Here is a 27,928-nt window from a genome sequence, read left to right as displayed (position 1 = left end):
AATAGGAAGAAGATGAAAGGTGGCTTACGTCCATACCATCGTCAGGCCATTTGAGGTGGCGGGGACTGCAATGGCCATTCACCGATTGGCTGGGACCCCTGGGCGGGTCTTCTCTAGTCCATCCAATTTTCGGCATGGGATGTCACAGCCTTCTTTGCATACCCTTATTTAACCCACACAAAGATGCCAACGGCAGGCGTGTCATAATTCATTGACGCATTATAAAGGATTAGGAAAAAGATAAAAAGCAGCTTACGGCCATACCTCTCTGGTTCCGCCTGATCTCGGAAGCTAAGCAGAGCAGGGCCTGGTTAGTACCTGGATGGAAGACCGCCTGGGAATCCCAGGTGCCGTAAGCTTTTTCACTTCTCTCTCTGAAAGCCGCCCAGCGCCGTAGATTGTACACCTACACAATTGTAAAAAAAATGTCACATTGTAGAAGAGATGCAATAGGAAGAAGATGAAAGGTGGCTTACGTCCATACCATCGTCAGGCCATTTGAGGTGGCGGGGACTGCAATGGCCATTCACCGATTGGCTGGGACCCCTGGGCGGGTCTTCTCTAGTCCATCCAATTTTCGGCATGGGATGTCACAGCCTTCTTTGCATACCCTTATTTAACCCACACAAAGATGCCAACGGCAGGCGTGTCATAATTCATTGACGCATTATAAAGGATTAGGAAAAAGATAAAAAGCAGCTTACGGCCATACCTCTCTGGTTCCGCCCGATCTCGTCTGATCTCGGAAGCTAAGCAGAGCAGGGCCTGGTTAGTACCTGGATGGAAGACCGCCTGGGAATCCCAGGTGCCGTAAGCTTTTTCACTTCTCTCTCCGAAAGCCGCCGAGCGCCGCAGATTGTACACCTACAAATTACAAAAAGAATATCACATTGTTGAAGAGATGCATGTTTAGTGTTGTTTTAACGTTGGATATGAAAGGAAATTAGACAATAATATCCAAAATGATTCCGTTTCATGATTGCTAAATTAGTGTTGATCAACATTTACGATTGGCATACTATTGTTTGTAATTTAGCCGTTGAAATACAGGTGCTAACCCAACATGTTAGAATTGCCAGTGAAGAAAAGTAAAGTTACCTTCAGGCTTTAGGAACCTCTCTTGCCAATGCTAAGAACTGCTTCAATTTTAGAAAAAGAAACTTCTGATTATCTTTGACACGTTTTAAAGGATTAGGAAAAAGATGAAAAGCAGCTTACGGCCATACCTCTCTGGTTCCGCCCGATCTCGTCTGATCTCGGAAGCTAAGCAGAGCAGGGCCTGGTTAGTACCTGGATGGAAGACCGCCTGGGAATCCCAGGTGCCGTAAGCTTTTTCACTTCTCTCTCTGAAAGCCGCCCAGCGCCGTAGATTGTACACCTACACAATTGTAAAAAAAATGTCACATTGTAGAAGAGATGCAATAGGAAGAAGATGAAAGGTGGCTTACGTCCATACCATCGTCAGGCCATTTGAGGTGGCGGGGACTGCAATGGCCATTCACCGATTGGCTGGGACCCCTGGGCGGGTCTTCTCTAGTCCATCCAATTTTCGGCATGGGATGTCACAGCCTTCTTTGCATACCCTTATTTAACCCACACAAAGATGCCAACGGCAGGCGTGTCATAATTCATTGACGCATTATAAAGGATTAGGAAAAAGATAAAAAGCAGCTTACGGCCATACCTCTCTGGTTCCGCCCGATCTCGTCTGATCTCGGAAGCTAAGCAGAGCAGGGCCTGGTTAGTACCTGGATGGAAGACCGCCTGGGAATCCCAGGTGCCGTAAGCTTTTTCACTTCTCTCTCTGAAAGCCGCCCAGCGCCGTAGATTGTACACCTACACAATTGTAAAAAAAATGTCACATTGTAGAAGAGATGCAATAGGAAGAAGATGAAAGGTGGCTTACGTCCATACCATCGTCAGGCCATTTGAGGTGGCGGGGACTGCAATGGCCATTCACCGATTGGCTGGGACCCCTGGGCGGGTCTTCTCTAGTCCATCCAATTTTCGGCATGGGATGTCACAGCCTTCTTTGCATACCCTTATTTAACCCACACAAAGATGCCAACGGCAGGCGTGTCATAATTCATTGACGCATTATAAAGGATTAGGAAAAAGATAAAAAGCAGCTTACGGCCATACCTCTCTGGTTCCGCCTGATCTCGGAAGCTAAGCAGAGCAGGGCCTGGTTAGTACCTGGATGGAAGACCGCCTGGGAATCCCAGGTGCCGTAAGCTTTTTCACTTCTCTCTCTGAAAGCCGCCCAGCGCCGTAGATTGTACACCTACACAATTGTAAAAAAAATGTCACATTGTAGAAGAGATGCAATAGGAAGAAGATGAAAGGTGGCTTACGTCCATACCATCGTCAGGCCATTTGAGGTGGCGGGGACTGCAATGGCCATTCACCGATTGGCTGGGACCCCTGGGCGGGTCTTCTCTAGTCCATCCAATTTTCGGCATGGGATGTCACAGCCTTCTTTGCATACCCTTATTTAACCCACACAAAGATGCCAACGGCAGGCGTGTCATAATTCATTGACGCATTATAAAGGATTAGGAAAAAGATAAAAAGCAGCTTACGGCCATACCTCTCTGGTTCCGCCCGATCTCGTCTGATCTCGGAAGCTAAGCAGAGCAGGGCCTGGTTAGTACCTGGATGGAAGACCGCCTGGGAATCCCAGGTGCCGTAAGCTTTTTCACTTCTCTCTCCGAAAGCCGCCGAGCGCCGCAGATTGTACACCTACAAATTACAAAAAGAATATCACATTGTTGAAGAGATGCATGTTTAGTGTTGTTTTAACGTTGGATATGAAAGGAAATTAGACAATAATATCCAAAATGATTCCGTTTCATGATTGCTAAATTAGTGTTGATCAACATTTACGATTGGCATACTATTGTTTGTAATTTAGCCGTTGAAATACAGGTGCTAACCCAACATGTTAGAATTGCCAGTGAAGAAAAGTAAAGTTACCTTCAGGCTTTAGGAACCTCTCTTGCCAATGCTAAGAACTGCTTCAATTTTAGAAAAAGAAACTTCTGATTATCTTTGACACGTTTTAAAGGATTAGGAAAAAGATGAAAAGCAGCTTACGGCCATACCTCTCTGGTTCCGCCCGATCTCGTCTGATCTCGGAAGCTAAGCAGAGCAGGGCCTGGTTAGTACCTGGATGGAAGACCGCCTGGGAATCCCAGGTGCCGTAAGCTTTTTCACTTCTCTCTCTGAAAGCCGCCCAGCGCCGTAGATTGTACACCTACACAATTGTAAAAAAAATGTCACATTGTAGAAGAGATGCAATAGGAAGAAGATGAAAGGTGGCTTACGTCCATACCATCGTCAGGCCATTTGAGGTGGCGGGGACTGCAATGGCCATTCACCGATTGGCTGGGACCCCTGGGCGGGTCTTCTCTAGTCCATCCAATTTTCGGCATGGGATGTCACAGCCTTCTTTGCATACCCTTATTTAACCCACACAAAGATGCCAACGGCAGGCGTGTCATAATTCATTGACGCATTATAAAGGATTAGGAAAAAGATAAAAAGCAGCTTACGGCCATACCTCTCTGGTTCCGCCCGATCTCGTCTGATCTCGGAAGCTAAGCAGAGCAGGGCCTGGTTAGTACCTGGATGGAAGACCGCCTGGGAATCCCAGGTGCCGTAAGCTTTTTCACTTCTCTCTCCGAAAGCCGCCGAGCGCCGCAGATTGTACACCTACAAATTACAAAAAGAATATCACATTGTTGAAGAGATGCATGTTTAGTGTTGTTTTAACGTTGGATATGAAAGGAAATTAGACAATATTATCCAAAATGATTCCGTTTCATGATTGCTAAATTAGTGTTGATCAACATTTACGATTGGCATACTATTGTTTGTAATTTAGCCGTTGAAATACAGGTGCTAACCCAACATGTTAGAATTGCCAGTGAAGAAAAGTAAAGTTACCTTCAGGCTTTAGGAACCTCTCTTGCCAATGCTAAGAACTGCTTCAATTTTAGAAAAAGAAACTTCTGATTATCTTTGACACGTTTTAAAGGATTAGGAAAAAGATGAAAAGCAGCTTACGGCCATACCTCTCTGGTTCCGCCCGATCTCGTCTGATCTCGGAAGCTAAGCAGAGCAGGGCCTGGTTAGTACCTGGATGGAAGACCGCCTGGGAATCCCAGGTGCCGTAAGCTTTTTCACTTCTCTCTCTGAAAGCCGCCCAGCGCCGTAGATTGTACACCTACACAATTGTAAAAAAAATGTCACATTGTAGAAGAGATGCAATAGGAAGAAGATGAAAGGTGGCTTACGTCCATACCATCGTCAGGCCATTTGAGGTGGCGGGGACTGCAATGGCCATTCACCGATTGGCTGGGACCCCTGGGCGGGTCTTCTCTAGTCCATCCAATTTTCGGCATGGGATGTCACAGCCTTCTTTGCATACCCTTATTTAACCCACACAAAGATGCCAACGGCAGGCGTGTCATAATTCATTGACGCATTATAAAGGATTAGGAAAAAGATAAAAAGCAGCTTACGGCCATACCTCTCTGGTTCCGCCCGATCTCGTCTGATCTCGGAAGCTAAGCAGAGCAGGGCCTGGTTAGTACCTGGATGGAAGACCGCCTGGGAATCCCAGGTGCCGTAAGCTTTTTCACTTCTCTCTCCGAAAGCCGCCGAGCGCCGCAGATTGTACACCTACAAATTACAAAAAGAATATCACATTGTTGAAGAGATGCATGTTTAGTGTTGTTTTAACGTTGGATATGAAAGGAAATTAGACAATAATATCCAAAATGATTCCGTTTCATGATTGCTAAATTAGTGTTGATCAACATTTACGATTGGCATACTATTGTTTGTAATTTAGCCGTTGAAATACAGGTGCTAACCCAACATGTTAGAATTGCCAGTGAAGAAAAGTAAAGTTACCTTCAGGCTTTAGGAACCTCTCTTGCCAATGCTAAGAACTGCTTCAATTTTAGAAAAAGAAACTTCTGATTATCTTTGACACGTTTTAAAGGATTAGGAAAAAGATGAAAAGCAGCTTACGGCCATACCTCTCTGGTTCCGCCCGATCTCGTCTGATCTCGGAAGCTAAGCAGAGCAGGGCCTGGTTAGTACCTGGATGGAAGACCGCCTGGGAATCCCAGGTGCCGTAAGCTTTTTCACTTCTCTCTCTGAAAGCCGCCCAGCGCCGTAGATTGTACACCTACACAATTGTAAAAAAAATGTCACATTGTAGAAGAGATGCAATAGGAAGAAGATGAAAGGTGGCTTACGTCCATACCATCGTCAGGCCATTTGAGGTGGCGGGGACTGCAATGGCCATTCACCGATTGGCTGGGACCCCTGGGCGGGTCTTCTCTAGTCCATCCAATTTTCGGCATGGGATGTCACAGCCTTCTTTGCATACCCTTATTTAACCCACACAAAGATGCCAACGGCAGGCGTGTCATAATTCATTGACGCATTATAAAGGATTAGGAAAAAGATAAAAAGCAGCTTACGGCCATACCTCTCTGGTTCCGCCCGATCTCGTCTGATCTCGGAAGCTAAGCAGAGCAGGGCCTGGTTAGTACCTGGATGGAAGACCGCCTGGGAATCCCAGGTGCCGTAAGCTTTTTCACTTCTCTCTCTGAAAGCCGCCCAGCGCCGTAGATTGTACACCTACACAATTGTAAAAAAAATGTCACATTGTAGAAGAGATGCAATAGGAAGAAGATGAAAGGTGGCTTACGTCCATACCATCGTCAGGCCATTTGAGGTGGCGGGGACTGCAATGGCCATTCACCGATTGGCTGGGACCCCTGGGCGGGTCTTCTCTAGTCCATCCAATTTTCGGCATGGGATGTCACAGCCTTCTTTGCATACCCTTATTTAACCCACACAAAGATGCCAACGGCAGGCGTGTCATAATTCATTGACGCATTATAAAGGATTAGGAAAAAGATAAAAAGCAGCTTACGGCCATACCTCTCTGGTTCCGCCTGATCTCGGAAGCTAAGCAGAGCAGGGCCTGGTTAGTACCTGGATGGAAGACCGCCTGGGAATCCCAGGTGCCGTAAGCTTTTTCACTTCTCTCTCTGAAAGCCGCCCAGCGCCGTAGATTGTACACCTACACAATTGTAAAAAAAATGTCACATTGTAGAAGAGATGCAATAGGAAGAAGATGAAAGGTGGCTTACGTCCATACCATCGTCAGGCCATTTGAGGTGGCGGGGACTGCAATGGCCATTCACCGATTGGCTGGGACCCCTGGGCGGGTCTTCTCTAGTCCATCCAATTTTCGGCATGGGATGTCACAGCCTTCTTTGCATACCCTTATTTAACCCACACAAAGATGCCAACGGCAGGCGTGTCATAATTCATTGACGCATTATAAAGGATTAGGAAAAAGATAAAAAGCAGCTTACGGCCATACCTCTCTGGTTCCGCCCGATCTCGTCTGATCTCGGAAGCTAAGCAGAGCAGGGCCTGGTTAGTACCTGGATGGAAGACCGCCTGGGAATCCCAGGTGCCGTAAGCTTTTTCACTTCTCTCTCCGAAAGCCGCCGAGCGCCGCAGATTGTACACCTACAAATTACAAAAAGAATATCACATTGTTGAAGAGATGCATGTTTAGTGTTGTTTTAACGTTGGATATGAAAGGAAATTAGACAATATTATCCAAAATGATTCCGTTTCATGATTGCTAAATTAGTGTTGATCAACATTTACGATTGGCATACTATTGTTTGTAATTTAGCCGTTGAAATACAGGTGCTAACCCAACATGTTAGAATTGCCAGTGAAGAAAAGTAAAGTTACCTTCAGGCTTTAGGAACCTCTCTTGCCAATGCTAAGAACTGCTTCAATTTTAGAAAAAGAAACTTCTGATTATCTTTGACACGTTTTAAAGGATTAGGAAAAAGATGAAAAGCAGCTTACGGCCATACCTCTCTGGTTCCGCCCGATCTCGTCTGATCTCGGAAGCTAAGCAGAGCAGGGCCTGGTTAGTACCTGGATGGAAGACCGCCTGGGAATCCCAGGTGCCGTAAGCTTTTTCACTTCTCTCTCTGAAAGCCGCCCAGCGCCGTAGATTGTACACCTACACAATTGTAAAAAAAATGTCACATTGTAGAAGAGATGCAATAGGAAGAAGATGAAAGGTGGCTTACGTCCATACCATCGTCAGGCCATTTGAGGTGGCGGGGACTGCAATGGCCATTCACCGATTGGCTGGTACCCCTGGGCGGGTCTTCTCTAGTCCATCCAATTTTCGGCATGGGATGTCACAGCCTTCTTTGCATACCCTTATTTAACCCACACAAAGATGCCAACGGCAGGCGTGTCATAATTCATTGACGCATTATAAAGGATTAGGAAAAAGATAAAAAGCAGCTTACGGCCATACCTCTCTGGTTCCGCCCGATCTCGTCTGATCTCGGAAGCTAAGCAGAGCAGGGCCTGGTTAGTACCTGGATGGAAGACCGCCTGGGAATCCCAGGTGCCGTAAGCTTTTTCACTTCTCTCTCCGAAAGCCGCCGAGCGCCGCAGATTGTACACCTACAAATTACAAAAAGAATATCACATTGTTGAAGAGATGCATGTTTAGTGTTGTTTTAACGTTGGATATGAAAGGAAATTAGACAATAATATCCAAAATGATTCCGTTTCATGATTGCTAAATTAGTGTTGATCAACATTTACGATTGGCATACTATTGTTTGTAATTTAGCCGTTGAAATACAGGTGCTAACCCAACATGTTAGAATTGCCAGTGAAGAAAAGTAAAGTTACCTTCAGGCTTTAGGAACCTCTCTTGCCAATGCTAAGAACTGCTTCAATTTTAGAAAAAGAAACTTCTGATTATCTTTGACACGTTTTAAAGGATTAGGAAAAAGATGAAAAGCAGCTTACGGCCATACCTCTCTGGTTCCGCCCGATCTCGTCTGATCTCGGAAGCTAAGCAGAGCAGGGCCTGGTTAGTACCTGGATGGAAGACCGCCTGGGAATCCCAGGTGCCGTAAGCTTTTTCACTTCTCTCTCTGAAAGCCGCCCAGCGCCGTAGATTGTACACCTACACAATTGTAAAAAAAATGTCACATTGTAGAAGAGATGCAATAGGAAGAAGATGAAAGGTGGCTTACGTCCATACCATCGTCAGGCCATTTGAGGTGGCGGGGACTGCAATGGCCATTCACCGATTGGCTGGGACCCCTGGGCGGGTCTTCTCTAGTCCATCCAATTTTCGGCATGGGATGTCACAGCCTTCTTTGCATACCCTTATTTAACCCACACAAAGATGCCAACGGCAGGCGTGTCATAATTCATTGACGCATTATAAAGGATTAGGAAAAAGATAAAAAGCAGCTTACGGCCATACCTCTCTGGTTCCGCCCGATCTCGTCTGATCTCGGAAGCTAAGCAGAGCAGGGCCTGGTTAGTACCTGGATGGAAGACCGCCTGGGAATCCCAGGTGCCGTAAGCTTTTTCACTTCTCTCTCTGAAAGCCGCCCAGCGCCGTAGATTGTACACCTACACAATTGTAAAAAAAATGTCACATTGTAGAAGAGATGCAATAGGAAGAAGATGAAAGGTGGCTTACGTCCATACCATCGTCAGGCCATTTGAGGTGGCGGGGACTGCAATGGCCATTCACCGATTGGCTGGGACCCCTGGGCGGGTCTTCTCTAGTCCATCCAATTTTCGGCATGGGATGTCACAGCCTTCTTTGCATACCCTTATTTAACCCACACAAAGATGCCAACGGCAGGCGTGTCATAATTCATTGACGCATTATAAAGGATTAGGAAAAAGATAAAAAGCAGCTTACGGCCATACCTCTCTGGTTCCGCCTGATCTCGGAAGCTAAGCAGAGCAGGGCCTGGTTAGTACCTGGATGGAAGACCGCCTGGGAATCCCAGGTGCCGTAAGCTTTTTCACTTCTCTCTCTGAAAGCCGCCCAGCGCCGTAGATTGTACACCTACACAATTGTAAAAAAAATGTCACATTGTAGAAGAGATGCAATAGGAAGAAGATGAAAGGTGGCTTACGTCCATACCATCGTCAGGCCATTTGAGGTGGCGGGGACTGCAATGGCCATTCACCGATTGGCTGGGACCCCTGGGCGGGTCTTCTCTAGTCCATCCAATTTTCGGCATGGGATGTCACAGCCTTCTTTGCATACCCTTATTTAACCCACACAAAGATGCCAACGGCAGGCGTGTCATAATTCATTGACGCATTATAAAGGATTAGGAAAAAGATAAAAAGCAGCTTACGGCCATACCTCTCTGGTTCCGCCCGATCTCGTCTGATCTCGGAAGCTAAGCAGAGCAGGGCCTGGTTAGTACCTGGATGGAAGACCGCCTGGGAATCCCAGGTGCCGTAAGCTTTTTCACTTCTCTCTCCGAAAGCCGCCGAGCGCCGCAGATTGTACACCTACAAATTACAAAAAGAATATCACATTGTTGAAGAGATGCATGTTTAGTGTTGTTTTAACGTTGGATATGAAAGGAAATTAGACAATAATATCCAAAATGATTCCGTTTCATGATTGCTAAATTAGTGTTGATCAACATTTACGATTGGCATACTATTGTTTGTAATTTAGCCGTTGAAATACAGGTGCTAACCCAACATGTTAGAATTGCCAGTGAAGAAAAGTAAAGTTACCTTCAGGCTTTAGGAACCTCTCTTGCCAATGCTAAGAACTGCTTCAATTTTAGAAAAAGAAACTTCTGATTATCTTTGACACGTTTTAAAGGATTAGGAAAAAGATGAAAAGCAGCTTACGGCCATACCTCTCTGGTTCCGCCCGATCTCGTCTGATCTCGGAAGCTAAGCAGAGCAGGGCCTGGTTAGTACCTGGATGGAAGACCGCCTGGGAATCCCAGGTGCCGTAAGCTTTTTCACTTCTCTCTCTGAAAGCCGCCCAGCGCCGTAGATTGTACACCTACACAATTGTAAAAAAAATGTCACATTGTAGAAGAGATGCAATAGGAAGAAGATGAAAGGTGGCTTACGTCCATACCATCGTCAGGCCATTTGAGGTGGCGGGGACTGCAATGGCCATTCACCGATTGGCTGGGACCCCTGGGCGGGTCTTCTCTAGTCCATCCAATTTTCGGCATGGGATGTCACAGCCTTCTTTGCATACCCTTATTTAACCCACACAAAGATGCCAACGGCAGGCGTGTCATAATTCATTGACGCATTATAAAGGATTAGGAAAAAGATAAAAAGCAGCTTACGGCCATACCTCTCTGGTTCCGCCCGATCTCGTCTGATCTCGGAAGCTAAGCAGAGCAGGGCCTGGTTAGTACCTGGATGGAAGACCGCCTGGGAATCCCAGGTGCCGTAAGCTTTTTCACTTCTCTCTCCGAAAGCCGCCGAGCGCCGCAGATTGTACACCTACAAATTACAAAAAGAATATCACATTGTTGAAGAGATGCATGTTTAGTGTTGTTTTAACGTTGGATATGAAAGGAAATTAGACAATATTATCCAAAATGATTCCGTTTAATGATTGCTAAATTAGTGTTGATCAACATTTACGATTGGCATACTATTGTTTGTAATTTAGCCGTTGAAATACAGGTGCTAACCCAACATGTTAGAATTGCCAGTGAAGAAAAGTAAAGTTACCTTCAGGCTTTAGGAACCTCTCTTGCCAATGCTAAGAACTGCTTCAATTTTAGAAAAAGAAACTTCTGATTATCTTTGACACGTTTTAAAGGATTAGGAAAAAGATGAAAAGCAGCTTACGGCCATACCTCTCTGGTTCCGCCCGATCTCGTCTGATCTCGGAAGCTAAGCAGAGCAGGGCCTGGTTAGTACCTGGATGGAAGACCGCCTGGGAATCCCAGGTGCCGTAAGCTTTTTCACTTCTCTCTCTGAAAGCCGCCCAGCGCCGTAGATTGTACACCTACACAATTGTAAAAAAAATGTCACATTGTAGAAGAGATGCAATAGGAAGAAGATGAAAGGTGGCTTACGTCCATACCATCGTCAGGCCATTTGAGGTGGCGGGGACTGCAATGGCCATTCACCGATTGGCTGGGACCCCTGGGCGGGTCTTCTCTAGTCCATCCAATTTTCGGCATGGGATGTCACAGCCTTCTTTGCATACCCTTATTTAACCCACACAAAGATGCCAACGGCAGGCGTGTCATAATTCATTGACGCATTATAAAGGATTAGGAAAAAGATAAAAAGCAGCTTACGGCCATACCTCTCTGGTTCCGCCCGATCTCGTCTGATCTCGGAAGCTAAGCAGAGCAGGGCCTGGTTAGTACCTGGATGGAAGACCGCCTGGGAATCCCAGGTGCCGTAAGCTTTTTCACTTCTCTCTCCGAAAGCCGCCGAGCGCCGCAGATTGTACACCTACAAATTACAAAAAGAATATCACATTGTTGAAGAGATGCATGTTTAGTGTTGTTTTAACGTTGGATATGAAAGGAAATTAGACAATATTATCCAAAATGATTCCGTTTCATGATTGCTAAATTAGTGTTGATCAACATTTACGATTGGCATACTATTGTTTGTAATTTAGCCGTTGAAATACAGGTGCTAACCCAACATGTTAGAATTGCCAGTGAAGAAAAGTAAAGTTACCTTCAGGCTTTAGGAACCTCTCTTGCCAATGCTAAGAACTGCTTCAATTTTAGAAAAAGAAACTTCTGATTATCTTTGACACGTTTTAAAGGATTAGGAAAAAGATGAAAAGCAGCTTACGGCCATACCTCTCTGGTTCCGCCCGATCTCGTCTGATCTCGGAAGCTAAGCAGAGCAGGGCCTGGTTAGTACCTGGATGGAAGACCGCCTGGGAATCCCAGGTGCCGTAAGCTTTTTCACTTCTCTCTCTGAAAGCCGCCCAGCTCCGTAGATTGTACACCTACACAATTGTAAAAAAAAATGTCACATTGTAGAAGAGATGCAATAGGAAGAAGATGAAAGGTGGCTTACGTCCATACCATCGTCAGGCCATTTGAGGTGGCGGGGACTGCAATGGCCATTCACCGATTGGCTGGGACCCCTGGGCGGGTCTTCTCTAGTCCATCCAATTTTCGGCATGGGATGTCACAGCCTTCTTTGCATACCCTTATTTAACCCACACAAAGATGCCAACGGCAGGCGTGTCATAATTCATTGACGCATTATAAAGGATTAGGAAAAAGATAAAAAGCAGCTTACGGCCATACCTCTCTGGTTCCGCCCGATCTCGTCTGATCTCGGAAGCTAAGCAGAGCAGGGCCTGGTTAGTACCTGGATGGAAGACCGCCTGGGAATCCCAGGTGCCGTAAGCTTTTTCACTTCTCTCTCCGAAAGCCGCCGAGCGCCGCAGATTGTACACCTACAAATTACAAAAAGAATATCACATTGTTGAAGAGATGCATGTTTAGTGTGGTTTTAACGTTGGATATGAAAGGAAATTAGACAATATTATCCAAAATGATTCCGTTTCATGATTGCTAAATTAGTGTTGATCAACATTTACGATTGGCATACTATTGTTTGTAATTTAGCCGTTGAAATACAGGTGCTAACCCAACATGTTAGAATTGCCAGTGAAGAAAAGTAAAGTTACCTTCAGGCTTTAGGAACCTCTCTTGCCAATGCTAAGAACTGCTTCAATTTTAGAAAAAGAAACTTCTGATTATCTTTGACACGTTTTAAAGGATTAGGAAAAAGATGAAAAGCAGCTTACGGCCATACCTCTCTGGTTCCGCCCGATCTCGTCTGATCTCGGAAGCTAAGCAGAGCAGGGCCTGGTTAGTACCTGGATGGAAGACCGCCTGGGAATCCCAGGTGCCGTAAGCTTTTTCACTTCTCTCTCCGAAAGCCGCCGAGCGCCGCAGATTGTACACCTACAAATTACAAAAAGAATATCACATTGTTGAAGAGATGCATGTTTAGTGTTGTTTTAACGTTGGATATGAAAGGAAATTAGACAATATTATCCAAAATGATTCCGTTTCATGATTGCTAAATTAGTGTTGATCATTATTTACGATTGGCATACTATTGTTTGTAATTTAGCCGTTGAAATACAGGTGCTAACCCAACATGTTAGAATTGCCAGTGAAGAAAAGTAAAGTTACCTTCAGGCTTTAGGAACCTCTCTTGCCAATGCTAAGAACTGCTTCAATTTTAGAAAAAGAAACTTCTGATTATCTTTGACACGTTTTAAAGGATTAGGAAAAAGATGAAAAGCAGCTTACGGCCATACCTCTCTGGTTCCGCCCGATCTCGTCTGATCTCGGAAGCTAAGCAGAGCAGGGCCTGGTTAGTACCTGGATGGAAGACCGCCTGGGAATCCCAGGTGCCGTAAGCTTTTTCACTTCTCTCTCTGAAAGCCGCCCAGCGCCGTAGATTGTACACCTACACAATTGTAAAAAAAATGTCACATTGTAGAAGAGATGCAATAGGAAGAAGATGAAAGGTGGCTTACGTCCATACCATCGTCAGGCCATTTGAGGTGGCGGGGACTGCAATGGCCATTCACCGATTGGCTGGGACCCCTGGGCGGGTCTTCTCTAGTCCATCCAATTTTCGGCATGGGATGTCACAGCCTTCTTTGCATACCCTTATTTAACCCACACAAAGATGCCAACGGCAGGCGTGTCATAATTCATTGACGCATTATAAAGGATTAGGAAAAAGATAAAAAGCAGCTTACGGCCATACCTCTCTGGTTCCGCCCGATCTCGTCTGATCTCGGAAGCTAAGCAGAGCAGGGCCTGGTTAGTACCTGGATGGAAGACCGCCTGGGAATCCCAGGTGCCGTAAGCTTTTTCACTTCTCTCTCTGAAAGCCGCCCAGCGCCGTAGATTGTACACCTACACAATTGTAAAAAAAATGTCACATTGTAGAAGAGATGCAATAGGAAGAAGATGAAAGGTGGCTTACGTCCATACCATCGTCAGGCCATTTGAGGTGGCGGGGACTGCAATGGCCATTCACCGATTGGCTGGGACCCCTGGGCGGGTCTTCTCTAGTCCATCCAATTTTCGGCATGGGATGTCACAGCCTTCTTTGCATACCCTTATTTAACCCACACAAAGATGCCAACGGCAGGCGTGTCATAATTCATTGACGCATTATAAAGGATTAGGAAAAAGATAAAAAGCAGCTTACGGCCATACCTCTCTGGTTCCGCCCGATCTCGTCTGATCTCGGAAGCTAAGCAGAGCAGGGCCTGGTTAGTACCTGGATTGAAGACCGCCTGGGAATCCCAGGTGCCGTAAGCTTTTTCACTTCTCTCTCCGAAAGCCGCCGAGCGCCGCAGATTGTACACCTACAAATTACAAAAAGAATATCACATTGTTGAAGAGATGCATGTTTAGTGTTGTTTTAACGTTGGATATGAAAGGAAATTAGACAATATTATCCAAAATGATTCCGTTTCATGATTGCTAAATTAGTGTTGATCATTATTTACGATTGGCATACTATTGTTTGTAATTTAGCCGTTGAAATACAGGTGCTAACCCAACATGTTAGAATTGCCAGTGAAGAAAAGTAAAGTTACCTTCAGGCTTTAGGAACCTCTCTTGCCAATGCTAAGAACTGCTTCAATTTTAGAAAAAGAAACTTCTGATTATCTTTGACACGTTTTAAAGGATTAGGAAAAAGATGAAAAGCAGCTTACGGCCATACCTCTCTGGTTCCGCCCGATCTCGTCTGATCTCGGAAGCTAAGCAGAGCAGGGCCTGGTTAGTACCTGGATGGAAGACCGCCTGGGAATCCCAGGTGCCGTAAGCTTTTTCACTTCTCTCTCTGAAAGCCGCCCAGCGCCGTAGATTGTACACCTACACAATTGTAAAAAAAATGTCACATTGTAGAAGAGATGCAATAGGAAGAAGATGAAAGGTGGCTTACGTCCATACCATCGTCAGGCCATTTGAGGTGGCGGGGACTGCAATGGCCATTCACCGATTGGCTGGGACCCCTGGGCGGGTCTTCTCTAGTCCATCCAATTTTCGGCATGGGATGTCACAGCCTTCTTTGCATACCCTTATTTAACCCACACAAAGATGCCAACGGCAGGCGTGTCATAATTCATTGACGCATTATAAAGGATTAGTAAAAAGATAAAAAGCAGCTTACGGCCATACCTCTCTGGTTCCGCCCGATCTCGTCTGATCTCGGAAGCTAAGCAGAGCAGGGCCTGGTTAGTACCTGGATGGAAGACCGCCTGGGAATCCCAGGTGCCGTAAGCTTTTTCACTTCTCTCTCCGAAAGCCGCCGAGCGCCGCAGATTGTACACCTACAAATTACAAAAAGAATATCACATTGTTGAAGAGATGCATGTTTAGTGTTGTTTTAACGTTGGATATGAAAGGAAATTAGACAATATTATCCAAAATGATTCCGTTTCATGATTGCTAAATTAGTGTTGATCAACATTTACGATTGGCATACTATTGTTTGTAATTTAGCCGTTGAAATACAGGTGCTAACCCAACATGTTAGAATTGCCAGTGAAGAAAAGTAAAGTTACCTTCAGGCTTTAGGAACCTCTCTTGCCAATGCTAAGAACTGCTTCAATTTTAGAAAAAGAAACTTCTGATTATCTTTGACACGTTTTAAAGGATTAGGAAAAAGATGAAAAGCAGCTTACGGCCATACCTCTCTGGTTCCGCCCGATCTCGTCTGATCTCGGAAGCTAAGCAGAGCAGGGCCTGGTTAGTACCTGGATGGAAGACCGCCTGGGAATCCCAGGTGCCGTAAGCTTTTTCACTTCTCTCTCTGAAAGCCGCCCAGCGCCGTAGATTGTACACCTACACAATTGTAAAAAAAAATTCACATTGTAGAAGAGATGCAATAGGAAGAAGATGAAAGGTGGCTTACGTCCATACCATCGTCAGGCCATTTGAGGTGGCGGGGACTGCAATGGCCATTCACCGATTGGCTGGGACCCCTGGGCGGGTCTTCTCTAGTCCATCCAATTTTCGGCATGGGATGTCACAGCCTTCTTTGCATACCCTTATTTAACCCACACAAAGATGCCAACGGCAGGCGTGTCATAATTCATTGACGCATTATAAAGGATTAGGAAAAAGATAAAAAGCAGCTTACGGCCATACCTCTCTGGTTCCGCCCGATCTCGTCTGATCTCGGAAGCTAAGCAGAGCAGGGCCTGGTTAGTACCTGGATGGAAGACCGCCTGGGAATCCCAGGTGCCGTAAGCTTTTTCACTTCTCTCTCCGAAAGCCGCCGAGCGCCGCAGATTGTACACCTACAAATTACAAAAAGAATATCACATTGTTGAAGAGATGCATGTTTAGTGTTGTTTTAACGTTGGATATGAAAGGAAATTAGACAATATTATCCAAAATGATTCCGTTTCATGATTGCTAAATTAGTGTTGATCAACATTTACGATTGGCATACTATTGTTTGTAATTTAGCCGTTGAAATACAGGTGCTAACCCAACATGTTAGAATTGCCAGTGAAGAAAAGTAAAGTTACCTTCAGGCTTTAGGAACCTCTCTTGCCAATGCTAAGAACTGCTTCAATTTTAGAAAAAGAAACTTCTGATTATCTTTGACACGTTTTAAAGGATTAGGAAAAAGATGAAAAGCAGCTTACGGCCATACCTCTCTGGTTCCGCCCGATCTCGTCTGATCTCGGAAGCTAAGCAGAGCAGGGCCTGGTTAGTACCTGGATGGAAGACCGCCTGGGAATCCCAGGTGCCGTAAGCTTTTTCACTTCTCTCTCCGAAAGCCGCCGAGCGCCGCAGATTGTACACCTACAAATTACAAAAAGAATATCACATTGTTGAAGAGATGCATGTTTAGTGTTGTTTTAACGTTGGATATGAAAGGAAATTAGACAATATTATCCAAAATGATTCCGTTTCATGATTGCTAAATTAGTGTTGATCATTATTTACGATTGGCATACTATTGTTTGTAATTTAGCCGTTGAAATACAGGTGCTAACCCAACATGTTAGAATTGCCAGTGAAGAAAAGTAAAGTTACCTTCAGGCTTTAGGAACCTCTCTTGCCAATGCTAAGAACTGCTTCAATTTTAGAAAAAGAAACTTCTGATTATCTTTGACACGTTTTAAAGGATTAGGAAAAAGATGAAAAGCAGCTTACGGCCATACCTCTCTGGTTCCGCCCGATCTCGTCTGATCTCGGAAGCTAAGCAGAGCAGGGCCTGGTTAGTACCTGGATGGAAGACCGCCTGGGAATCCCAGGTGCCGTAAGCTTTTTCACTTCTCTCTCTGAAAGCCGCCCAGCGCCGTAGATTGTACACCTACACAATTGTAAAAAAAATGTCACATTGTAGAAGAGATGCAATAGGAAGAAGATGAAAGGTGGCTTACGTCCATACCATCGTCAGGCCATTTGAGGTGGCGGGGACTGCAATGGCCATTCACCGATTGGCTGGGACCCCTGGGCGGGTCTTCTCTAGTCCATCCAATTTTCGGCATGGGATGTCACAGCCTTCTTTGCATACCCTTATTTAACCCACACAAAGATGCCAACGGCAGGCGTGTCATAATTCATTGACGCATTATAAAGGATTAGGAAAAAGATAAAAAGCAGCTTACGGCCATACCTCTCTGGTTCCGCCCGATCTCGTCTGATCTCGGAAGCTAAGCAGAGCAGGGCCTGGTTAGTACCTGGATGGAAGACCGCCTGGGAATCCCAGGTGCCGTAAGCTTTTTCACTTCTCTCTCTGAAAGCCGCCCAGCGCCGTAGATTGTACACCTACACAATTGTAAAAAAAATGTCACATTGTAGAAGAGATGCAATAGGAAGAAGATGAAAGGTGGCTTACGTCCATACCATCGTCAGGCCATTTGAAGTGGCGGGGACTGCAATGGCCATTCACCGATTGGCTGGGACCCCTGGGCGGGTCTTCTCTAGTCCATCCAATTTTCGGCATGGGATGTCACAGCCTTCTTTGCATACCCTTATTTAACCCACACAAAGATGCCAACGGCAGGCGTGTCATAATTCATTGACGCATTATAAAGGATTAGGAAAAAGATAAAAAGCAGCTTACGGCCATACCTCTCTGGTTCCGCCCGATCTCGTCTGATCTCGGAAGCTAAGCAGAGCAGGGCCTGGTTAGTACCTGGATGGAAGACCGCCTGGGAATCCCAGGTGCCGTAAGCTTTTTCACTTCTCTCTCCGAAAGCCGCCGAGCGCCGCAGATTGTACACCAACAAATTACAAAAAGAATATCACATTGTTGAAGAGATGCATGTTTAGTGTTGTTTTAACGTTGGATATGAAAGGAAATTAGACAATATTATCCAAAATGATTCCGTTTCATGATTGCTAAATTAGTGTTGATCAACATTTACGATTGGCATACTATTGTTTGTAATTTAGCCGTTGAAATACAGGTGCTAACCCAACATGTTAGAATTGCCAGTGAAGAAAAGTAAAGTTACCTTCAGGCTTTAGGAACCTCTCTTGCCAATGCTAAGAACTGCTTCAATTTTAGAAAAAGAAACTTCTGATTATCTTTGACACGTTTTAAAGGATTAGGAAAAAGATGAAAAGCAGCTTACGGCCATACCTCTCTGGTTCCGCCCGATCTCGTCTGATCTCGGAAGCTAAGCAGAGCAGGGCCTGGTTAGTACCTGGATGGAAGACCGCCTGGGAATCCCAGGTGCCGTAAGCTTTTTCACTTCTCTCTCTGAAAGCCGCCCAGCGCCGTAGATTGTACACCTACACAATTGTAAAAAAAATGTCACATTGTAGAAGAGATGCAATAGGAAGAAGATGAAAGGTGGCTTACGTCCATACCATCGTCAGGCCATTTGAGGTGGCGGGGACTGCAATGGCCATTCACCGATTGGCTGGGACCCCTGGGCGGGTCTTCTCTAGTCCATCCAATTTTCGGCATGGGATGTCACAGCCTTCTTTGCATACCCTTATTTAACCCACACAAAGATGCCAACGGCAGGCGTGTCATAATTCATTGACGCATTATAAAGGATTAGGAAAAAGATAAAAAGCAGCTTACGGCCATACCTCTCTGGTTCCGCCCGATCTCGTCTGATCTCGGAAGCTAAGCAGAGCAGGGCCTGGTTAGTACCTGGATTGAAGACCGCCTGGGAATCCCAGGTGCCGTAAGCTTTTTCACTTCTCTCTCCGAAAGCCGCCGAGCGCCGCAGATTGTACACCTACAAATTACAAAAAGAATATCACATTGTTGAAGAGATGCATGTTTAGTGTTGTTTTAACGTTGGATATGAAAGGAAATTAGACAATATTATCCAAAATGATTCCGTTTCATGATTGCTAAATTAGTGTTGATCATTATTTACGATTGGCATACTATTGTTTGTAATTTAGCCGTTGAAATACAGGTGCTAACCCAACATGTTAGAATTGCCAGTGAAGAAAAGTAAAGTTACCTTCAGGCTTTAGGAACCTCTCTTGCCAATGCTAAGAACTGCTTCAATTTTAGAAAAAGAAACTTCTGATTATCTTTGACACGTTTTAAAGGATTAGGAAAAAGATGAAAAGCAGCTTACGGCCATACCTCTCTGGTTCCGCCCGATCTCGTCTGATCTCGGAAGCTAAGCAGAGCAGGGCCTGGTTAGTACCTGGATGGAAGACCGCCTGGGAATCCCAGGTGCCGTAAGCTTTTTCACTTCTCTCTCTGAAAGCCGCCCAGCGCCGTAGATTGTACACCTACACAATTGTAAAAAAAATGTCACATTGTAGAAGAGATGCAATAGGAAGAAGATGAAAGGTGGCTTACGTCCATACCATCGTCAGGCCATTTGAGGTGGCGGGGACTGCAATGGCCATTCACCGATTGGCTGGGACCCCTGGGCGGGTCTTCTCTAGTCCATCCAATTTTCGGCATGGGATGTCACAGCCTTCTTTGCATACCCTTATTTAACCCACACAAAGATGCCAACGGCAGGCGTGTCATAATTCATTGACGCATTATAAAGGATTAGGAAAAAGATAAAAAGCAGCTTACGGCCATACCTCTCTGGTTCCGCCCGATCTCGTCTGATCTCGGAAGCTAAGCAGAGCAGGGCCTGGTTAGTACCTGGATGGAAGACCGCCTGGGAATCCCAGGTGCCGTAAGCTTTTTCACTTCTCTCTCCGAAAGCCGCCGAGCGCCGCAGATTGTACACCTACAAATTACAAAAAGAATATCACATTGTTGAAGAGATGCATGTTTAGTGTTGTTTTAACGTTGGATATGAAAGGAAATTAGACAATATTATCCAAAATGATTCCGTTTCATGATTGCTAAATTAGTGTTGATCAACATTTACGATTGGCATACTATTGTTTGTAATTTAGCCGTTGAAATACAGGTGCTAACCCAACATGTTAGAATTGCCAGTGAAGAAAAGTAAAGTTACCTTCAGGCTTTAGGAACCTCTCTTGCCAATGCTAAGAACTGCTTCAATTTTAGAAAAAGAAACTTCTGATTATCTTTGACACGTTTTAAAGGATTAGGAAAAAGATGAAAAGCAGCTTACGGCCATACCTCTCTGGTTCCGCCCGATCTCGTCTGATCTCGGAAGCTAAGCAGAGCAGGGCCTGGTTAGTACCTGGATGGAAGACCGCCTGGGAATCCCAGGTGCCGTAAGCTTTTTCACTTCTCTCTCTGAAAGCCGCCCAGCGCCGTAGATTGTACACCTACACAATTGTAAAAAAAAATTCACATTGTAGAAGAGATGCAATAGGAAGAAGATGAAAGGTGGCTTACGTCCATACCATCGTCAGGCCATTTGAGGTGGCGGGGACTGCAATGGCCATTCACCGATTGGCTGGGACCCCTGGGCGGGTCTTCTCTAGTCCATCCAATTTTCGGCATGGGATGTCACAGCCTTCTTTGCATACCCTTATTTAACCCACACAAAGATGCCAACGGCAGGCGTGTCATAATTCATTGACGCATTATAAAGGATTAGGAAAAAGATAAAAAGCAGCTTACGGCCATACCTCTCTGGTTCCGCCCGATCTCGTCTGATCTCGGAAGCTAAGCAGAGCAGGGCCTGGTTAGTACCTGGATGGAAGACCGCCTGGGAATCCCAGGTGCCGTAAGCTTTTTCACTTCTCTCTCCGAAAGCCGCCGAGCGCCGCAGATTGTACACCTACAAATTACAAAAAGAATATCACATTGTTGAAGAGATGCATGTTTAGTGTTGTTTTAACGTTGGATATGAAAGGAAATTAGACAATAATATCCAAAATGATTCCGTTTCATGATTGCTAAATTAGTGTTGATCAACATTTACGATTGGCATACTATTGTTTGTAATTTAGCCGTTGAAATACAGGTGCTAACCCAACATGTTAGAATTGCCAGTGAAGAAAAGTAAAGTTACCTTCAGGCTTTAGGAACCTCTCTTGCCAATGCTAAGAACTGCTTCAATTTTAGAAAAAGAAACTTCTGATTATCTTTGACACGTTTTAAAGGATTAGGAAAAAGATGAAAAGCAGCTTACGGCCATACCTCTCTGGTTCCGCCCGATCTCGTCTGATCTCGGAAGCTAAGCAGAGCAGGGCCTGGTTAGTACCTGGATGGAAGACCGCCTGGGAATCCCAGGTGCCGTAAGCTTTTTCACTTCTCTCTCTGAAAGCCGCCCAGCGCCGTAGATTGTACACCTACACAATTGTAAAAAAAATGTCACATTGTAGAAGAGATGCAATAGGAAGAAGATGAAAGGTGGCTTACGTCCATACCATCGTCAGGCCATTTGAGGTGGCGGGGACTGCAATGGCCATTCACCGATTGGCTGGGACCCCTGGGCGGGTCTTCTCTAGTCCATCCAATTTTCGGCATGGGATGTCACAGCCTTCTTTGCATACCCTTATTTAACCCACACAAAGATGCCAACGGCAGGCGTGTCATAATTCATTGACGCATTATAAAGGATTAGGAAAAAGATAAAAAGCAGCTTACGGCCATACCTCTCTGGTTCCGCCCGATCTCGTCTGATCTCGGAAGCTAAGCAGAGCAGGGCCTGGTTAGTACCTGGATGGAAGACCGCCTGGGAATCCCAGGTGCCGTAAGCTTTTTCACTTCTCTCTCCGAAAGCCGCCGAGCGCCGCAGATTGTACACCTACAAATTACAAAAAGAATATCACATTGTTGAAGAGATGCATGTTTAGTGTTGTTTTAACGTTGGATATGAAAGGAAATTAGACAATATTATCCAAAATGATTCCGTTTCATGATTGCTAAATTAGTGTTGATCAACATTTACGATTGGCATACTATTGTTTGTAATTTAGCCGTTGAAATACAGGTGCTAACCCAACATGTTAGAATTGCCAGTGAAGAAAAGTAAAGTTACCTTCAGGCTTTAGGAACCTCTCTTGCCAATGCTAAGAACTGCTTCAATTTTAGAAAAAGAAACTTCTGATTATCTTTGACACGTTTTAAAGGATTAGGAAAAAGATGAAAAGCAGCTTACGGCCATACCTCTCTGGTTCCGCCCGATCTCGTCTGATCTCGGAAGCTAAGCAGAGCAGGGCCTGGTTAGTACCTGGATGGAAGACCGCCTGGGAATCCCAGGTGCCGTAAGCTTTTTCACTTCTCTCTCTGAAAGCCGCCCAGCGCCGTAGATTGTACACCTACACAATTGTAAAAAAAAATTCACATTGTAGAAGAGATGCAATAGGAAGAAGATGAAAGGTGGCTTACGTCCATACCATCGTCAGGCCATTTGAGGTGGCGGGGACTGCAATGGCCATTCACCGATTGGCTGGGACCCCTGGGCGGGTCTTCTCTAGTCCATCCAATTTTCGGCATGGGATGTCACAGCCTTCTTTGCATACCCTTATTTAACCCACACAAAGATGCCAACGGCAGGCGTGTCATAATTCATTGACGCATTATAAAGGATTAGGAAAAAGATAAAAAGCAGCTTACGGCCATACCTCTCTGGTTCCGCCCGATCTCGTCTGATCTCGGAAGCTAAGCAGAGCAGGGCCTGGTTAGTACCTGGATGGAAGACCGCCTGGGAATCCCAGGTGCCGTAAGCTTTTTCACTTCTCTCTCCGAAAGCCGCCGAGCGCCGCAGATTGTACACCTACAAATTACAAAAAGAATATCACATTGTTGAAGAGATGCATGTTTAGTGTTGTTTTAACGTTGGATATGAAAGGAAATTAGACAATAATATCCAAAATGATTCCGTTTCATGATTGCTAAATTAGTGTTGATCAACATTTACGATTGGCATACTATTGTTTGTAATTTAGCCGTTGAAATACAGGTGCTAACCCAACATGTTAGAATTGCCAGTGAAGAAAAGTAAAGTTACCTTCAGGCTTTAGGAACCTCTCTTGCCAATGCTAAGAACTGCTTCAATTTTAGAAAAAGAAACTTCTGATTATCTTTGACACGTTTTAAAGGATTAGGAAAAAGATGAAAAGCAGCTTACGGCCATACCTCTCTGGTTCCGCCCGATCTCGTCTGATCTCGGAAGCTAAGCAGAGCAGGGCCTGGTTAGTACCTGGATGGAAGACCGCCTGGGAATCCCAGGTGCCGTAAGCTTTTTCACTTCTCTCTCTGAAAGCCGCCCAGCGCCGTAGATTGTACACCTACACAATTGTAAAAAAAATGTCACATTGTAGAAGAGATGCAATAGGAAGAAGATGAAAGGTGGCTTACGTCCATACCATCGTCAGGCCATTTGAGGTGGCGGGGACTGCAATGGCCATTCACCGATTGGCTGGGACCCCTGGGCGGGTCTTCTCTAGTCCATCCAATTTTCGGCATGGGATGTCACAGCCTTCTTTGCATACCCTTATTTAACCCACACAAAGATGCCAACGGCAGGCGTGTCATAATTCATTGACGCATTATAAAGGATTAGGAAAAAGATAAAAAGCAGCTTACGGCCATACCTCTCTGGTTCCGCCCGATCTCGTCTGATCTCGGAAGCTAAGCAGAGCAGGGCCTGGTTAGTACCTGGATGGAAGACCGCCTGGGAATCCCAGGTGCCGTAAGCTTTTTCACTTCTCTCTCCGAAAGCCGCCGAGCGCCGCAGATTGTACACCTACAAATTACAAAAAGAATATCACATTGTTGAAGAGATGCATGTTTAGTGTTGTTTTAACGTTGGATATGAAAGGAAATTAGACAATATTATCCAAAATGATTCCGTTTCATGATTGCTAAATTAGTGTTGATCAACATTTACGATTGGCATACTATTGTTTGTAATTTAGCCGTTGAAATACAGGTGCTAACCCAACATGTTAGAATTGCCAGTGAAGAAAAGTAAAGTTACCTTCAGGCTTTAGGAACCTCTCTTGCCAATGCTAAGAACTGCTTCAATTTTAGAAAAAGAAACTTCTGATTATCTTTGACACGTTTTAAAGGATTAGGAAAAAGATGAAAAGCAGCTTACGGCCATACCTCTCTGGTTCCGCCCGATCTCGTCTGATCTCGGAAGCTAAGCAGAGCAGGGCCTGGTTAGTACCTGGATGGAAGACCGCCTGGGAATCCCAGGTGCCGTAAGCTTTTTCACTTCTCTCTCTGAAAGCCGCCCAGCGCCGTAGATTGTACACCTACACAATTGTAAAAAAAAATTCACATTGTAGAAGAGATGCAATAGGAAGAAGATGAAAGGTGGCTTACGTCCATACCATCGTCAGGCCATTTGAGGTGGCGGGGACTGCAATGGCCATTCACCGATTGGCTGGGACCCCTGGGCGGGTCTTCTCTAGTCCATCCAATTTTCGGCATGGGATGTCACAGCCTTCTTTGCATACCCTTATTTAACCCACACAAAGATGCCAACGGCAGGCGTGTCATAATTCATTGACGCATTATAAAGGATTAGGAAAAAGATAAAAAGCAGCTTACGGCCATACCTCTCTGGTTCCGCCCGATCTCGTCTGATCTCGGAAGCTAAGCAGAGCAGGGCCTGGTTAGTACCTGGATGGAAGACCGCCTGGGAATCCCAGGTGCCGTAAGCTTTTTCACTTCTCTCTCCGAAAGCCGCCGAGCGCCGCAGATTGTACACCTACAAATTACAAAAAGAATATCACATTGTTGAAGAGATGCATGTTTAGTGTTGTTTTAACGTTGGATATGAAAGGAAATTAGACAATAATATCCAAAATGATTCCGTTTCATGATTGCTAAATTAGTGTTGATCAACATTTACGATTGGCATACTATTGTTTGTAATTTAGCCGTTGAAATACAGGTGCTAACCCAACATGTTAGAATTGCCAGTGAAGAAAAGTAAAGTTACCTTCAGGCTTTAGGAACCTCTCTTGCCAATGCTAAGAACTGCTTCAATTTTAGAAAAAGAAACTTCTGATTATCTTTGACACGTTTTAAAGGATTAGGAAAAAGATGAAAAGCAGCTTACGGCCATACCTCTCTGGTTCCGCCCGATCTCGTCTGATCTCGGAAGCTAAGCAGAGCAGGGCCTGGTTAGTACCTGGATGGAAGACCGCCTGGGAATCCCAGGTGCCGTAAGCTTTTTCACTTCTCTCTCTGAAAGCCGCCCAGCGCCGTAGATTGTACACCTACACAATTGTAAAAAAAATGTCACATTGTAGAAGAGATGCAATAGGAAGAAGATGAAAGGTGGCTTACGTCCATACCATCGTCAGGCCATTTGAGGTGGCGGGGACTGCAATGGCCATTCACCGATTGGCTGGGACCCCTGGGCGGGTCTTCTCTAGTCCATCCAATTTTCGGCATGGGATGTCACAGCCTTCTTTGCATACCCTTATTTAACCCACACAAAGATGCCAACGGCAGGCGTGTCATAATTCATTGACGCATTATAAAGGATTAGGAAAAAGATAAAAAGCAGCTTACGGCCATACCTCTCTGGTTCCGCCCGATCTCGTCTGATCTCGGAAGCTAAGCAGAGCAGGGCCTGGTTAGTACCTGGATGGAAGACCGCCTGGGAATCCCAGGTGCCGTAAGCTTTTTCACTTCTCTCTCCGAAAGCCGCCGAGCGCCGCAGATTGTACACCTACAAATTACAAAAAGAATATCACATTGTTGAAGAGATGCATGTTTAGTGTTGTTTTAACGTTGGATATGAAAGGAAATTAGACAATATTATCCAAAATGATTCCGTTTCATGATTGCTAAATTAGTGTTGATCAACATTTACGATTGGCATACTATTGTTTGTAATTTAGCCGTTGAAATACAGGTGCTAACCCAACATGTTAGAATTGCCAGTGAAGAAAAGTAAAGTTACCTTCAGGCTTTAGGAACCTCTCTTGCCAATGCTAAGAACTGCTTCAATTTTAGAAAAAGAAACTTCTGATTATCTTTGACACGTTTTAAAGGATTAGGAAAAAGATGAAAAGCAGCTTACGGCCATACCTCTCTGGTTCCGCCCGATCTCGTCTGATCTCGGAAGCTAAGCAGAGCAGGGCCTGGTTAGTACCTGGATGGAAGACCGCCTGGGAATCCCAGGTGCCGTAAGCTTTTTCACTTCTCTCTCTGAAAGCCGCCCAGCGCCGTAGATTGTACACCTACACAATTGTAAAAAAAAATTCACATTGTAGAAGAGATGCAATAGGAAGAAGATGAAAGGTGGCTTACGTCCATACCATCGTCAGGCCATTTGAGGTGGCGGGGACTGCAATGGCCATTCACCGATTGGCTGGGACCCCTGGGCGGGTCTTCTCTAGTCCATCCAATTTTCGGCATGGGATGTCACAGCCTTCTTTGCATACCCTTATTTAACCCACACAAAGATGCCAACGGCAGGCGTGTCATAATTCATTGACGCATTATAAAGGATTAGGAAAAAGATAAAAAGCAGCTTACGGCCATACCTCTCTGGTTCCGCCCGATCTCGTCTGATCTCGGAAGCTAAGCAGAGCAGGGCCTGGTTAGTACCTGGATGGAAGACCGCCTGGGAATCCCAGGTGCCGTAAGCTTTTTCACTTCTCTCTCCGAAAGCCGCCGAGCGCCGCAGATTGTACACCTACAAATTACAAAAAGAATATCACATTGTTGAAGAGATGCATGTTTAGTGTTGTTTTAACGTTGGATATGAAAGGAAATTAGACAATAATATCCAAAATGATTCCGTTTCATGATTGCTAAATTAGTGTTGATCAACATTTACGATTGGCATACTATTGTTTGTAATTTAGCCGTTGAAATACAGGTGCTAACCCAACATGTTAGAATTGCCAGTGAAGAAAAGTAAAGTTACCTTCAGGCTTTAGGAACCTCTCTTGCCAATGCTAAGAACTGCTTCAATTTTAGAAAAAGAAACTTCTGATTATCTTTGACACGTTTTAAAGGATTAGGAAAAAGATGAAAAGCAGCTTACGGCCATACCTCTCTGGTTCCGCCCGATCTCGTCTGATCTCGGAAGCTAAGCAGAGCAGGGCCTGGTTAGTACCTGGATGGAAGACCGCCTGGGAATCCCAGGTGCCGTAAGCTTTTTCACTTCTCTCTCTGAAAGCCGCCCAGCGCCGTAGATTGTACACCTACACAATTGTAAAAAAAATGTCACATTGTAGAAGAGATGCAATAGGAAGAAGATGAAAGGTGGCTTACGTCCATACCATCGTCAGGCCATTTGAGGTGGCGGGGACTGCAATGGCCATTCACCGATTGGCTGGGACCCCTGGGCGGGTCTTCTCTAGTCCATCCAATTTTCGGCATGGGATGTCACAGCCTTCTTTGCATACCCTTATTTAACCCACACAAAGATGCCAACGGCAGGCGTGTCATAATTCATTGACGCATTATAAAGGATTAGGAAAAAGATAAAAAGCAGCTTACGGCCATACCTCTCTGGTTCCGCCCGATCTCGTCTGATCTCGGAAGCTAAGCAGAGCAGGGCCTGGTTAGTACCTGGATGGAAGACCGCCTGGGAATCCCAGGTGCCGTAAGCTTTTTCACTTCTCTCTCCGAAAGCCGCCGAGCGCCGCAGATTGTACACCTACAAATTACAAAAAGAATATCACATTGTTGAAGAGATGCATGT

The 27,928-nt window shown here is 45.2% G+C and overlaps 54 non-coding genes and 4 pseudogenes across 54 annotated transcripts; all 58 read left to right on the top strand.

Moving 5' to 3' along the window:
* The first annotated feature begins 250 nt into the window (after positions 1 to 250).
* LOC134124132 (5S ribosomal RNA) lies at positions 251 to 359 on the top strand (annotated as a pseudogene).
* A 339-nt stretch (positions 360 to 698) lies between these two features.
* On the top strand, positions 699 to 817 carry LOC134124011 (5S ribosomal RNA). Its single transcript, XR_009955494.1, has one exon. It is a non-coding gene; the product is annotated as a 5S ribosomal RNA (ribosomal RNA).
* A 395-nt stretch (positions 818 to 1,212) lies between these two features.
* On the top strand, positions 1,213 to 1,331 carry LOC134124010 (5S ribosomal RNA). Its single transcript, XR_009955493.1, has one exon. It is a non-coding gene; the product is annotated as a 5S ribosomal RNA (ribosomal RNA).
* Positions 1,332 to 1,670: 339 nt separating this feature from the next.
* On the top strand, positions 1,671 to 1,789 carry LOC134124009 (5S ribosomal RNA). Its single transcript, XR_009955492.1, has one exon. It is a non-coding gene; the product is annotated as a 5S ribosomal RNA (ribosomal RNA).
* Positions 1,790 to 2,128: 339 nt separating this feature from the next.
* On the top strand, positions 2,129 to 2,237 carry LOC134124131 (5S ribosomal RNA; annotated as a pseudogene).
* A 339-nt stretch (positions 2,238 to 2,576) lies between these two features.
* Positions 2,577 to 2,695, top strand: LOC134124008 (5S ribosomal RNA). The gene has a single exon (XR_009955491.1). It is a non-coding gene; the product is annotated as a 5S ribosomal RNA (ribosomal RNA).
* A 395-nt stretch (positions 2,696 to 3,090) lies between these two features.
* On the top strand, positions 3,091 to 3,209 carry LOC134124007 (5S ribosomal RNA). The gene has a single exon (XR_009955490.1). It is a non-coding gene; the product is annotated as a 5S ribosomal RNA (ribosomal RNA).
* Positions 3,210 to 3,548: 339 nt separating this feature from the next.
* On the top strand, positions 3,549 to 3,667 carry LOC134124006 (5S ribosomal RNA). Its single transcript, XR_009955489.1, has one exon. It is a non-coding gene; the product is annotated as a 5S ribosomal RNA (ribosomal RNA).
* Positions 3,668 to 4,062: 395 nt separating this feature from the next.
* Positions 4,063 to 4,181, top strand: LOC134124005 (5S ribosomal RNA). Its single transcript, XR_009955488.1, has one exon. It is a non-coding gene; the product is annotated as a 5S ribosomal RNA (ribosomal RNA).
* Positions 4,182 to 4,520: 339 nt separating this feature from the next.
* On the top strand, positions 4,521 to 4,639 carry LOC134124004 (5S ribosomal RNA). Its single transcript, XR_009955487.1, has one exon. It is a non-coding gene; the product is annotated as a 5S ribosomal RNA (ribosomal RNA).
* Positions 4,640 to 5,034: 395 nt separating this feature from the next.
* Positions 5,035 to 5,153, top strand: LOC134124003 (5S ribosomal RNA). The gene has a single exon (XR_009955486.1). It is a non-coding gene; the product is annotated as a 5S ribosomal RNA (ribosomal RNA).
* Positions 5,154 to 5,492: 339 nt separating this feature from the next.
* LOC134124001 (5S ribosomal RNA) lies at positions 5,493 to 5,611 on the top strand. The gene has a single exon (XR_009955484.1). It is a non-coding gene; the product is annotated as a 5S ribosomal RNA (ribosomal RNA).
* A 339-nt stretch (positions 5,612 to 5,950) lies between these two features.
* LOC134124130 (5S ribosomal RNA) lies at positions 5,951 to 6,059 on the top strand (annotated as a pseudogene).
* A 339-nt stretch (positions 6,060 to 6,398) lies between these two features.
* Positions 6,399 to 6,517, top strand: LOC134124000 (5S ribosomal RNA). The gene has a single exon (XR_009955483.1). It is a non-coding gene; the product is annotated as a 5S ribosomal RNA (ribosomal RNA).
* A 395-nt stretch (positions 6,518 to 6,912) lies between these two features.
* Positions 6,913 to 7,031, top strand: LOC134123999 (5S ribosomal RNA). Its single transcript, XR_009955482.1, has one exon. It is a non-coding gene; the product is annotated as a 5S ribosomal RNA (ribosomal RNA).
* Positions 7,032 to 7,370: 339 nt separating this feature from the next.
* LOC134123998 (5S ribosomal RNA) lies at positions 7,371 to 7,489 on the top strand. The gene has a single exon (XR_009955481.1). It is a non-coding gene; the product is annotated as a 5S ribosomal RNA (ribosomal RNA).
* A 395-nt stretch (positions 7,490 to 7,884) lies between these two features.
* LOC134123997 (5S ribosomal RNA) lies at positions 7,885 to 8,003 on the top strand. The gene has a single exon (XR_009955480.1). It is a non-coding gene; the product is annotated as a 5S ribosomal RNA (ribosomal RNA).
* A 339-nt stretch (positions 8,004 to 8,342) lies between these two features.
* On the top strand, positions 8,343 to 8,461 carry LOC134123996 (5S ribosomal RNA). The gene has a single exon (XR_009955479.1). It is a non-coding gene; the product is annotated as a 5S ribosomal RNA (ribosomal RNA).
* Positions 8,462 to 8,800: 339 nt separating this feature from the next.
* On the top strand, positions 8,801 to 8,909 carry LOC134124129 (5S ribosomal RNA; annotated as a pseudogene).
* Positions 8,910 to 9,248: 339 nt separating this feature from the next.
* Positions 9,249 to 9,367, top strand: LOC134123995 (5S ribosomal RNA). Its single transcript, XR_009955478.1, has one exon. It is a non-coding gene; the product is annotated as a 5S ribosomal RNA (ribosomal RNA).
* Positions 9,368 to 9,762: 395 nt separating this feature from the next.
* Positions 9,763 to 9,881, top strand: LOC134123994 (5S ribosomal RNA). Its single transcript, XR_009955477.1, has one exon. It is a non-coding gene; the product is annotated as a 5S ribosomal RNA (ribosomal RNA).
* Positions 9,882 to 10,220: 339 nt separating this feature from the next.
* LOC134123993 (5S ribosomal RNA) lies at positions 10,221 to 10,339 on the top strand. The gene has a single exon (XR_009955476.1). It is a non-coding gene; the product is annotated as a 5S ribosomal RNA (ribosomal RNA).
* A 395-nt stretch (positions 10,340 to 10,734) lies between these two features.
* On the top strand, positions 10,735 to 10,853 carry LOC134123992 (5S ribosomal RNA). The gene has a single exon (XR_009955475.1). It is a non-coding gene; the product is annotated as a 5S ribosomal RNA (ribosomal RNA).
* Positions 10,854 to 11,192: 339 nt separating this feature from the next.
* Positions 11,193 to 11,311, top strand: LOC134123990 (5S ribosomal RNA). Its single transcript, XR_009955473.1, has one exon. It is a non-coding gene; the product is annotated as a 5S ribosomal RNA (ribosomal RNA).
* A 395-nt stretch (positions 11,312 to 11,706) lies between these two features.
* LOC134123989 (5S ribosomal RNA) lies at positions 11,707 to 11,825 on the top strand. Its single transcript, XR_009955472.1, has one exon. It is a non-coding gene; the product is annotated as a 5S ribosomal RNA (ribosomal RNA).
* A 340-nt stretch (positions 11,826 to 12,165) lies between these two features.
* LOC134123988 (5S ribosomal RNA) lies at positions 12,166 to 12,284 on the top strand. Its single transcript, XR_009955471.1, has one exon. It is a non-coding gene; the product is annotated as a 5S ribosomal RNA (ribosomal RNA).
* Positions 12,285 to 12,679: 395 nt separating this feature from the next.
* Positions 12,680 to 12,798, top strand: LOC134123987 (5S ribosomal RNA). The gene has a single exon (XR_009955470.1). It is a non-coding gene; the product is annotated as a 5S ribosomal RNA (ribosomal RNA).
* Positions 12,799 to 13,193: 395 nt separating this feature from the next.
* Positions 13,194 to 13,312, top strand: LOC134123986 (5S ribosomal RNA). The gene has a single exon (XR_009955469.1). It is a non-coding gene; the product is annotated as a 5S ribosomal RNA (ribosomal RNA).
* Positions 13,313 to 13,651: 339 nt separating this feature from the next.
* LOC134123985 (5S ribosomal RNA) lies at positions 13,652 to 13,770 on the top strand. Its single transcript, XR_009955468.1, has one exon. It is a non-coding gene; the product is annotated as a 5S ribosomal RNA (ribosomal RNA).
* Positions 13,771 to 14,109: 339 nt separating this feature from the next.
* LOC134124116 (5S ribosomal RNA) lies at positions 14,110 to 14,228 on the top strand. The gene has a single exon (XR_009955600.1). It is a non-coding gene; the product is annotated as a 5S ribosomal RNA (ribosomal RNA).
* Positions 14,229 to 14,623: 395 nt separating this feature from the next.
* LOC134123984 (5S ribosomal RNA) lies at positions 14,624 to 14,742 on the top strand. The gene has a single exon (XR_009955467.1). It is a non-coding gene; the product is annotated as a 5S ribosomal RNA (ribosomal RNA).
* Positions 14,743 to 15,081: 339 nt separating this feature from the next.
* On the top strand, positions 15,082 to 15,200 carry LOC134123983 (5S ribosomal RNA). The gene has a single exon (XR_009955466.1). It is a non-coding gene; the product is annotated as a 5S ribosomal RNA (ribosomal RNA).
* A 395-nt stretch (positions 15,201 to 15,595) lies between these two features.
* LOC134123982 (5S ribosomal RNA) lies at positions 15,596 to 15,714 on the top strand. The gene has a single exon (XR_009955465.1). It is a non-coding gene; the product is annotated as a 5S ribosomal RNA (ribosomal RNA).
* A 339-nt stretch (positions 15,715 to 16,053) lies between these two features.
* Positions 16,054 to 16,172, top strand: LOC134123981 (5S ribosomal RNA). Its single transcript, XR_009955464.1, has one exon. It is a non-coding gene; the product is annotated as a 5S ribosomal RNA (ribosomal RNA).
* Positions 16,173 to 16,567: 395 nt separating this feature from the next.
* LOC134123979 (5S ribosomal RNA) lies at positions 16,568 to 16,686 on the top strand. The gene has a single exon (XR_009955462.1). It is a non-coding gene; the product is annotated as a 5S ribosomal RNA (ribosomal RNA).
* A 395-nt stretch (positions 16,687 to 17,081) lies between these two features.
* LOC134123978 (5S ribosomal RNA) lies at positions 17,082 to 17,200 on the top strand. The gene has a single exon (XR_009955461.1). It is a non-coding gene; the product is annotated as a 5S ribosomal RNA (ribosomal RNA).
* A 339-nt stretch (positions 17,201 to 17,539) lies between these two features.
* On the top strand, positions 17,540 to 17,658 carry LOC134123977 (5S ribosomal RNA). The gene has a single exon (XR_009955460.1). It is a non-coding gene; the product is annotated as a 5S ribosomal RNA (ribosomal RNA).
* Positions 17,659 to 17,997: 339 nt separating this feature from the next.
* On the top strand, positions 17,998 to 18,116 carry LOC134123976 (5S ribosomal RNA). The gene has a single exon (XR_009955459.1). It is a non-coding gene; the product is annotated as a 5S ribosomal RNA (ribosomal RNA).
* A 395-nt stretch (positions 18,117 to 18,511) lies between these two features.
* LOC134123975 (5S ribosomal RNA) lies at positions 18,512 to 18,630 on the top strand. Its single transcript, XR_009955458.1, has one exon. It is a non-coding gene; the product is annotated as a 5S ribosomal RNA (ribosomal RNA).
* A 339-nt stretch (positions 18,631 to 18,969) lies between these two features.
* LOC134124115 (5S ribosomal RNA) lies at positions 18,970 to 19,088 on the top strand. The gene has a single exon (XR_009955598.1). It is a non-coding gene; the product is annotated as a 5S ribosomal RNA (ribosomal RNA).
* Positions 19,089 to 19,483: 395 nt separating this feature from the next.
* On the top strand, positions 19,484 to 19,602 carry LOC134123974 (5S ribosomal RNA). The gene has a single exon (XR_009955457.1). It is a non-coding gene; the product is annotated as a 5S ribosomal RNA (ribosomal RNA).
* A 339-nt stretch (positions 19,603 to 19,941) lies between these two features.
* On the top strand, positions 19,942 to 20,060 carry LOC134123973 (5S ribosomal RNA). The gene has a single exon (XR_009955456.1). It is a non-coding gene; the product is annotated as a 5S ribosomal RNA (ribosomal RNA).
* A 395-nt stretch (positions 20,061 to 20,455) lies between these two features.
* LOC134123972 (5S ribosomal RNA) lies at positions 20,456 to 20,574 on the top strand. The gene has a single exon (XR_009955455.1). It is a non-coding gene; the product is annotated as a 5S ribosomal RNA (ribosomal RNA).
* Positions 20,575 to 20,913: 339 nt separating this feature from the next.
* On the top strand, positions 20,914 to 21,032 carry LOC134123971 (5S ribosomal RNA). The gene has a single exon (XR_009955454.1). It is a non-coding gene; the product is annotated as a 5S ribosomal RNA (ribosomal RNA).
* A 395-nt stretch (positions 21,033 to 21,427) lies between these two features.
* Positions 21,428 to 21,546, top strand: LOC134123970 (5S ribosomal RNA). The gene has a single exon (XR_009955453.1). It is a non-coding gene; the product is annotated as a 5S ribosomal RNA (ribosomal RNA).
* A 339-nt stretch (positions 21,547 to 21,885) lies between these two features.
* LOC134123968 (5S ribosomal RNA) lies at positions 21,886 to 22,004 on the top strand. The gene has a single exon (XR_009955451.1). It is a non-coding gene; the product is annotated as a 5S ribosomal RNA (ribosomal RNA).
* A 395-nt stretch (positions 22,005 to 22,399) lies between these two features.
* LOC134123967 (5S ribosomal RNA) lies at positions 22,400 to 22,518 on the top strand. The gene has a single exon (XR_009955450.1). It is a non-coding gene; the product is annotated as a 5S ribosomal RNA (ribosomal RNA).
* A 339-nt stretch (positions 22,519 to 22,857) lies between these two features.
* LOC134123966 (5S ribosomal RNA) lies at positions 22,858 to 22,976 on the top strand. Its single transcript, XR_009955449.1, has one exon. It is a non-coding gene; the product is annotated as a 5S ribosomal RNA (ribosomal RNA).
* A 395-nt stretch (positions 22,977 to 23,371) lies between these two features.
* Positions 23,372 to 23,490, top strand: LOC134123964 (5S ribosomal RNA). The gene has a single exon (XR_009955448.1). It is a non-coding gene; the product is annotated as a 5S ribosomal RNA (ribosomal RNA).
* A 339-nt stretch (positions 23,491 to 23,829) lies between these two features.
* LOC134123963 (5S ribosomal RNA) lies at positions 23,830 to 23,948 on the top strand. Its single transcript, XR_009955447.1, has one exon. It is a non-coding gene; the product is annotated as a 5S ribosomal RNA (ribosomal RNA).
* A 395-nt stretch (positions 23,949 to 24,343) lies between these two features.
* Positions 24,344 to 24,462, top strand: LOC134123962 (5S ribosomal RNA). Its single transcript, XR_009955446.1, has one exon. It is a non-coding gene; the product is annotated as a 5S ribosomal RNA (ribosomal RNA).
* Positions 24,463 to 24,801: 339 nt separating this feature from the next.
* On the top strand, positions 24,802 to 24,920 carry LOC134123961 (5S ribosomal RNA). Its single transcript, XR_009955445.1, has one exon. It is a non-coding gene; the product is annotated as a 5S ribosomal RNA (ribosomal RNA).
* Positions 24,921 to 25,315: 395 nt separating this feature from the next.
* On the top strand, positions 25,316 to 25,434 carry LOC134123960 (5S ribosomal RNA). The gene has a single exon (XR_009955444.1). It is a non-coding gene; the product is annotated as a 5S ribosomal RNA (ribosomal RNA).
* A 339-nt stretch (positions 25,435 to 25,773) lies between these two features.
* LOC134123959 (5S ribosomal RNA) lies at positions 25,774 to 25,892 on the top strand. The gene has a single exon (XR_009955443.1). It is a non-coding gene; the product is annotated as a 5S ribosomal RNA (ribosomal RNA).
* A 395-nt stretch (positions 25,893 to 26,287) lies between these two features.
* LOC134123958 (5S ribosomal RNA) lies at positions 26,288 to 26,406 on the top strand. The gene has a single exon (XR_009955442.1). It is a non-coding gene; the product is annotated as a 5S ribosomal RNA (ribosomal RNA).
* A 339-nt stretch (positions 26,407 to 26,745) lies between these two features.
* On the top strand, positions 26,746 to 26,864 carry LOC134123956 (5S ribosomal RNA). The gene has a single exon (XR_009955440.1). It is a non-coding gene; the product is annotated as a 5S ribosomal RNA (ribosomal RNA).
* Positions 26,865 to 27,259: 395 nt separating this feature from the next.
* On the top strand, positions 27,260 to 27,378 carry LOC134123955 (5S ribosomal RNA). Its single transcript, XR_009955439.1, has one exon. It is a non-coding gene; the product is annotated as a 5S ribosomal RNA (ribosomal RNA).
* A 339-nt stretch (positions 27,379 to 27,717) lies between these two features.
* On the top strand, positions 27,718 to 27,836 carry LOC134123954 (5S ribosomal RNA). The gene has a single exon (XR_009955438.1). It is a non-coding gene; the product is annotated as a 5S ribosomal RNA (ribosomal RNA).
* The last annotated feature ends 92 nt before the right edge of the window (positions 27,837 to 27,928 follow it).

Source organism: Pungitius pungitius, unplaced genomic scaffold (assembly GCF_949316345.1).
Source record: "Pungitius pungitius unplaced genomic scaffold, fPunPun2.1 scaffold_42, whole genome shotgun sequence".
NCBI classification, from domain to species: Eukaryota; Metazoa; Chordata; class Actinopteri; order Perciformes; family Gasterosteidae; genus Pungitius; species Pungitius pungitius.
This window is presented reverse-complemented; position numbering and strand designations above follow the sequence as displayed.